Genomic DNA, 7,926 nt, shown 5'->3' with positions numbered 1-7,926 from the left:
ATAGGAGACTTTGAGATTTTACTGAGAGGTCACGTTTATTTTTCGTTTTTCTTTATTTAAATTTCGTTTTTCTTTATTTAAATTTCGTTTTTTTATATTTAAATTTCTTTTTTATTTATTTAATTTTCGTTTTTATTTATTTAAATTTCGTTTTTATTTATTTAAATCTACCCTACTTTGTCAGTGAGAAAAATATTATAAGACTACCTTATTAAAAATATTGCTTAAGTTAAAAGACGTGTGTGTGTGTGTGTGTTTTATATCACTAGCGCAGTGTCCGTTCTCGGAGCATATATGCCCTGCATGCGTGAGGCGCGCCGCTTCTTTATTTAAATCTACCCTACTTTGTCAGTAATTTGTTAGTGAGAAAAATATTAGACTACCTTATTAAAAATATTTCTTAAGTTAAAAGACCTGTGTGTGTGTGTCTGTGTGTGTGTGTGTGTGTGTGTGCGTGTTATATCACTAGCGCAGTGTCCGTTCTCGGAGCCTATAAGCCCTGCATGTGTAGTACCTCTGTAAAGAAGTATGAAAAGATAAACAAAAGATAATGAGCGCTGCAGTGATGGCTTCGTCGTCGTGTATTTACTTTGAATGAAGCACATCAAGGGCGCGCGCGCTACTAAGGCGTGCGATGACGTCATCAAGCGAAAATAATTAATATAATAAATGCACATAACACTTTTCTCTTTTCTTTTTGAACAAAGCACAAATAAGCATTTACAATACAAAATTATAAAAATAACCTTTTCCAATTATATAATGCATTTAGAATAAACTAAAATGACTTCTTGCTAATATGCACTATATCACACTCTCCCCGACAGGATCAGATGTCGTCCCGACATCTACCAATGCCCTTACAAATTTATATTTATACCCGTGACATATAACAGCGTTTTTTTTGTTTTGTTTTTACATCACATTTCCTCTATAATAACACTTTAAATTCAAATTTGCCAACAGTCCTTGTCAACTGATGAAGTCGTTTTTTTACTCAAATGTAATAGATCATACCCCATCTTAAAAGAATTTCAAGTTCAGGGATTTCATCCAGTGTCCAAGAGGGTGAAACAAAACACAACAGTTAATCAGTGTACAAAAAAACCCCACACTTTTAAATCCCAGGCCGTTGCTGAATAGAAAATTTGCACACAAAAAAAAATATTTGTTCAACGTCTCTGCAAACTGTTTCAAAACTTTTTTTTTAAAAGTGTTCACTCCAATATTTGCATAGGCCTTGCAAAACAGTCCATGTCCCTTTGTGTATGTGTATGTGTGAGCAACAGTTTCTTGTTTTTCACAAGTTCGTTCACAGTCCGTAAGAACAATTTGTGTGTGTTCTCAATCATAGATTCAGTTCATGCTAAAAACACAGATGGTGGTCTTGGGTAAGAAAATGGCATTGGCACCCAAGGCATAAATGTAGGTGTTGACAAGTTAGGAAAGTGTGGATCATAACCAGGAGGAACAGTTACTTGCACTTTGTAACAGGTAGGAGTCCCTAGGCTATCATACGTGAACTTCTTTGGTGATCGTCGTTGCCTCTCTGTGAACTGGTATTCTCTTTGCACCTCGACAGGTCTGTCACTTGGCTCCATTTTCTCCGATTCTTTAACAGGTAAGCGTTCATGTGCACTCGCTGGCTCATTTTTCATTGGCCTCCCAAGCAGTTCAAATCTGTTCTCTTTCACAGGTACATGGGCAGGTGTGGGAACATCATGTTCCGCTTCAGCTGTAGATAACTGATCTAGTTCAAGCTGTATCAATGCAGAATTATCTGATGTACTCTGACGAGCAGGCAACTCAGGAGGCGAAAGCTGTATTGGTGCTTCCTCTTGTCTCCGATCATAACCACTAGGTTGTTTTCTCAACTGACAAGGCTTAACTGGTATGTAATACTCAGAGTCACTTTCACTTTCCAACTCACTTTCTTCCATTTGGTTTACAGGTATGCTGGAGTTCTCCTGTGGCCGTCTCCGCTGTGATTTGGATCTCGGCGTTGGATCGACTTCAAGAGGTAAGTGATCGCATGGCATCAGCAAATTTCGGTGCAATATTCGTGACCTCCCTTTTCCTCTCTCCGGCTTTATCTCATAAATCGGCACATCCTCTGCCACTCTGCGTATGACAACGTGAACCTGTTCTTCCCAATAGTTCCGAAGTTTACCCGGTCCTCCCCTCGGAGTCAGATTTCTTACAAGGACTCGACTTCCTGAGTCAAGGTCGGTGTATCTCACTTTTTGATCATAATTTCTTTTATTACGCTCACTTGCCTTTTTCGCATGTTCTCTAGCGATCTCTTGTGCTTCTTGCATCCCTCGTTTCCATGTCTCCAGGTACTCACTTTTGTTTGTGGGCAGGCTGTTTGTGTTAAGTCCGAAGAGAACATCAATGGGGAGTCTCGGGGAACGACCAAACAAGAGGTGAAACGGGGAGAAACCAGTCACTTCACTGTTCGTGCAATTGTAGGCATAGATCAACTTGTTCAATGAGTCTTTCCAACTTGATTTCTGTTTTTCAGTGAGAGTTTTCAACATTTGCAACAACGTCCGATTAAATCTCTCAACTTGCCCGTTTCCTTGGGGGTGGTAGGGAGTAGTTCTTGATCCAGTGATCCCACTATACTTTCGCAATTGCCCAAACAGCTGATTTTCAAATTCTCCCCCCTGATCATGGTGTATCCTCAACGGGAATCCAAACTTGAGAGCAAAGTCATTAAAGAGTCTGTCTGCCACAGTCTTGCCGGATTTTGACGTTGTCGCATATGCCTGTGCGAATCGTGTGAAATGATCGACGATGACAAGGATATATTCATATCCTCCTCTGCACTTTTCCAAGTGAAGGAAGTCCACTGACACAAGTTCAAATGGGGAAGTCGTCGTGATTGGTTTAAGGGGTGCTCTTGTTTCTCTGCACGGTTTCTTTTGCTTAATGCAGGAGCAGGTCCTCAACACATAATGCTCAATGTCTCGCTGCATGTGGGGCCAAAAGAAGCGGTCTCTAATCAAACTTGTGGTCCGATCGACACCTTGGTGTCCCATTTTGTCATGCACTTCCCAAAGTGCGATTTTCCTAAATCCTGCCGGCAGTACAAGCTGAGTCCTCTGTGCTGTTTTCCTTTGCAGAATACCGTCCTCGTCCAGCATCAACTTATCCCACCCTCTCAACAAACTTTTAGCCGTTGAACCCGCAGACCTCCACTGTTTAGAAGGCGGCTTTACTCCTGACTGTAAGTAACGAATTACCAACTCTATGTCGTTGTCTTCCCTCTGAGCTCTTCTGATCTCTTCTTTTGACAGGGGTTCTGATGATGTAGTACTGGTCTCTGCACATGTTGGTGAACTCTGGCAAGCTACAGCTAAGGACCATGGTATCCTTGATTCAGACTGGACTTCCACCCCCTGTATCATGGCTCCTATAGAATCTGACGAAAGCTCCTCTGTGTAGTCTGGAACGTTTTTCTCTGAGAGTGTTGTCAACCTGGATAATGCGTCGGCATCGATATTTTCCTTTCCAGGCCGATACCGGATAGTGAAGTGGAAATCAGCAAGCTCCGCGACCCATCGGCATCCCGTTGCATTCAACTTGGCGGACGTCAAAACGTAGGTGAGGGGATTATTGTCACTGTACGCTGTAAATGTGGGAGCATAGTAAAGATAATCTCTGAATTTCTCAGTGATGGCCCATTTGAGAGCCAAAAATTCCAACTTCCCACTGTGCAAATGGTAGTTCTGTTCTGCTGTCGTTAATGTCCTCGAACCATAAGCAATCACTCTCAATTTCTCTTCCTGGTGTTGATACAGGACAGCTCCCAGTCCCTGATTTGACGCATCGGTTTGCAGTACAAACGGCTTTGCAAAGTCTGGAAAACCGAGCACAGGCGGCTTGACTAGACAATCAATCAGTTTTTCGAGCGTTTCCTGATGTTGCTCCGTCCATTCAACCAACTGACTTGATGGGACCACATGACTCTTGAGGTAAGTCCTTTTCACTTTTCCTTTTTGTTGTATTTTGTTACTGTTGTTTTTAAGCAGATCATACAGGGGGCAAGCAATCCTCGAGAAATCTTTAATGTAAGGCCGGTAGTAACTTAACAAGCCTAAGACCTTCCTCAATTCTCCAACTGTGGTGGGTCTCTTTTCCTTCAGTGCTGTCACTGCTACAGTATCTGCTGAATCCATCCTGCTTCCTTCCTTTGAAACTATTCTTCCCAAGTAGCGGACCTCCTCTTTGAACAGCTCACATCTCTTTGGCTTCAATTTCACCCCATGCGACCGCAGCCGCTGTAAGACTCTTCTTACCGCCTCAACGTGCTTATCAAAGGATTTAGTGAAGACTAAGATGTCGTCGAGGTATGGTACACAAATGTCATCTCGTAGTCCTTCCAATCATCCTTCCATGAACTGCTGGAATGCAGCAGGCGCATTCATGAGTCCGAAGGGAATACGGACCCATTCATATAACCCCCACGGTGTGCAAAAGGCTGTCAACGGTCTACTTTCTGGTGCCATAAAACCTTGATGGTACGCCTTTCCTTGGTCCAGTAACGAGAAGCATCGATTTCCTCCCAAGCTGTTCAGTATGTCCTGTACTCTGGGAATCGGTTGGCGGTCAGGCACTGTTTTCCGGTTGAGGTCCCTGTAATCAATACACAACCTCAGACTGCCATCTTTTTTTCTGACACACACAATTGGGGATGAATAAGGCGAATGAGATTTTTCAATCCACCCCTGGGCGATCTAATCATGAAGAGTCTTTCATCTCTTGGTACAACGGTTTTGGAACAGATGTATACATTCGCACAACGGTGTCTGATCTGTTAAACTGATGCTCAATTGTAGGTCTTTGACACACCCGATGTCCTCATCTGATTTTGAAAAGGAATGGCATTCCTCTCGCAACATTTGCTTGACTTGCTGTTGTTGTTCAAGAGACAAATGACTCACGCCCACAGGTGGGTCCCAAACACCTTCACCATTAGTCTCACACTCACTTGTTGGCTTTGCACTTTCATTAACACAGGCTGTTGTTATGCCAGATGACACTGTCGCTGGCAACACTGACTTTATTGTTTGTACTGTCCCAAGTTCAGTCTTTCCCACCAAGAGGATATCATGTTCGGTCACATTATGAACACTGATTTGGACCACAGGTCGGCTCCCTTTTTCAGAGTCAAGAGTGTTTCAAGAGGTTCCAGACCATCAGGGTACTGTGGATTGACGGATGGTTCAAACAACATAACACTGTCCTGCATCATACATGGTGCTTTTACTTGACAATTGACTTGCATGATAGCATGTTTTGGCACATTGACATGGTCTTTTGTCACCTTAACCAGATACTCGCTTGAACTTTCAGCTGTCACAAGGTTAATGAATGTCTGGACTTTACTTCTCCTCAAACTTGGAAAGGCACCTCTAACGGTTTTGTTCAAGAGCCCTTTGCTCACATTGCTCTGCCCACTTGCTTCACTCTGTTTCATGACCTGCTCAATCACGCTGTAACCAATGATTGGCTTGGACAACTGCTGGCCTTTTAGGACGAGTACAGGGATTACTAATTCTTTCATTTTGTTTGCAGGAGGAGCCAAGTTGAATGTGATTTCTACCCATCCTTCATAGGGCATGCTGGACCCATTGGCTGCGACAAGATTCAAGTTGTCTGTGGCCTGTCGCTTCGGAAACTGCTCGTACCTTTACTCCAGGTATATACTGATCCTTCCACTGTCGATCTACAATACACACTTGGCATCCTGTGTCCCACAATGTCTCTGATTTGTGTCCATTCAGATAACATGTCACTAAGCATTGTTTACCATCCAGAGAAGTCACAGGCGAATGTTTGTTAACGTGACACTCTGAAATTAAATTGCACTCATAAGGGATGATATCTGGCTGTAATCCGACCCTTTCTACTTGCTGCTTTGGATACGAAGGGGACAATTTCACTTGATGGGTCACTCCCTGTCCCGCGGTGGCAACCCGTCCTCGTTTAACTGAACTCCACGCTGTGTTCGGGTACCTCTCTCTTTGCAACCCGCTAGGAAGTGTTCATTGCTGCCACAGGGATAACAATGGGTGCACAGGTCCATCGATCTGACTTGCTGGCAATGAAAGCACTGTCTTGCCCTGGAGGGGCGTGGCTGTCGGTAGGGCTGGAAATTTTGTGACTGTAGCGTTTTGAGGTATGGCTGTGGCTCTGCATAAAACTGTTGTGGATAGTACCCTTGAGCTGCGTAATGAGACGGTTGGAATGGTTGGACATACTGCGCTGGCCTTAAACTCATAGGTTGTTGATGCAGTTGTGATGTGAAATGAGAAACCTGGAAGGGATATGGTCGTTGCTCAACTCCATTTTGGCTCTGCCTCCAGGCCTGGTTCTCCAGCCTCCGATTCTCCTCCGAGATGGACTGATGGGCTGTTCTTAAAGTTGAGACATCATTGTTGACAGTGCAGCAATGTTGCGGCAGATGTGAGGATTGCTGCATCGATTCCTTGATCTGCATGACTTCTTCACTTAAACTTTTCAACAGTGACATCAAATCAAATTTTGGCTGCTTTTGCTTGCTTTTTGGCTGCAGAGTTGGTTCACTTAACTGAGCAACATTCACAGTGGCACTGCGTTCACTCTTTCGTTTACTCTGTCTCTCCGTCTCGTGGGAGCAGGCGACATTCAACTTTTCCAGCAGTGTCTCGTCTGTGACTGTGGTGTCTGTCAGGTACGGTTGGAGGTCACTCTGTATACGGTCGTTTTGTAGACCTGTTAACACCGTATGCAGAAACATATTCTGCACAAGTGCTGGGTCATATTTCAAACCCGACTCGTCTTCTTGTGACGCAAAGAGAATTTTCTGCCTCAAGTCAAGCACACGTATGAGGAAACTTTGGGGTGTTTCTTTTGCACGTTGTGATTCTGCAGTAAGTTGCTTGTACAATTCAGTAGCATTTTTCTCTTGGTAATGAGAAGGAAGAATTCGTCTCAACATTGGTAAGGTCAAATCAGTCTTCCCTTTTTAGTAGCTACGTAATTGAAGGCCTGGTGTAATGGCTCGAATAACTGAATCAACTATCTCTTGCTATGGGTAGCCTTTATTCAGTCCACTTTCGATTTGGCGTGCCAGACTCGAAAAGGTTAATCTGTCTCTTTGACCAGGCTCTCCGATAAACCCTGAGATTTTAAACTCCTTGTGCCATACAGTCGGTATAATTTGTCCCGCTGGAGGCAGTGAGGAGTTAACTGCCACACTGTCTGCTGATGCTGGCCTCATTCTCGTGCTCTGTGAAACGGTCGGATGCGTTTGCACAGCAGAAAGCATTTCTCCTGTTTGTCTTTGGACTACATTTTCTCTTTCCTCTATTTGTCCCGGCTCTGGTCTTGGTTCACTCACATTTACATCAGTTAGCATTATTTCGCTCAATTTCTCATTTATGCTTAATAGTTCAGCCATGCCTCCATCCTCAAGTTCCTCCAGCTCACTTCGTAGCAGGTAACTACTGAGAAGACTAACTGGGGAAAGGCGGGTGACATTTGCTTCTGGACGAATTTGAAGGAACTGGCTCAGTTCAATTAATTTTTCTCTTGGCAATTCACACAATCTCTCACCGATTTCTTCCTGAATACTTTGAAAGGCATCCATCTTCGCTGCTGTGTTTCACAGTGTTGTGCGTAAACTTTGACTTCTCTGACTTGACTCGGCTGCCTCTGGTGGTTACTTTACCTCAAGTGCACGCTCCACTCAATCAGTTCTGTCTTGTCAATTTACGCAACTTCTGTTCTTCTGGGTGGTTAAGGGATGAATGTCACTGGCGGTTCCCTGCCGATCAAAGTGGATAAACCGTCTGACATCTATCCCAGCGGGGCCTCCAAAATTGTAGTACCTCTGTAAAGAAGTATGAAAGATAAACAAAAGATAACGAGCGCTGC

General features: G+C 43.7%; 1 long non-coding RNA gene across 1 annotated transcript; it reads left to right on the top strand.

Annotated features, from left to right (window-relative positions):
• Nucleotides 1–1,904: 1,904 nt before the first annotated feature.
• LOC143707209 (uncharacterized) lies at nucleotides 1,905–5,701 on the top strand. Its single transcript, XR_013193107.1, has 3 exons — nucleotides 1,905–2,020; nucleotides 2,158–2,225; nucleotides 5,584–5,701. It is a non-coding gene; the product is annotated as an uncharacterized LOC143707209 (long non-coding RNA).
• Nucleotides 5,702–7,926: the final 2,225 nt, after the last annotated feature.

Source organism: Siphateles boraxobius, unplaced genomic scaffold (genome assembly GCF_051911475.1).
Source record: "Siphateles boraxobius isolate OS27281-9 unplaced genomic scaffold, OSU_SipBor_1 41, whole genome shotgun sequence".
Classification (NCBI taxonomy): domain Eukaryota; kingdom Metazoa; phylum Chordata; class Actinopteri; order Cypriniformes; family Leuciscidae; genus Siphateles; species Siphateles boraxobius.
This window is presented reverse-complemented; position numbering and strand designations above follow the sequence as displayed.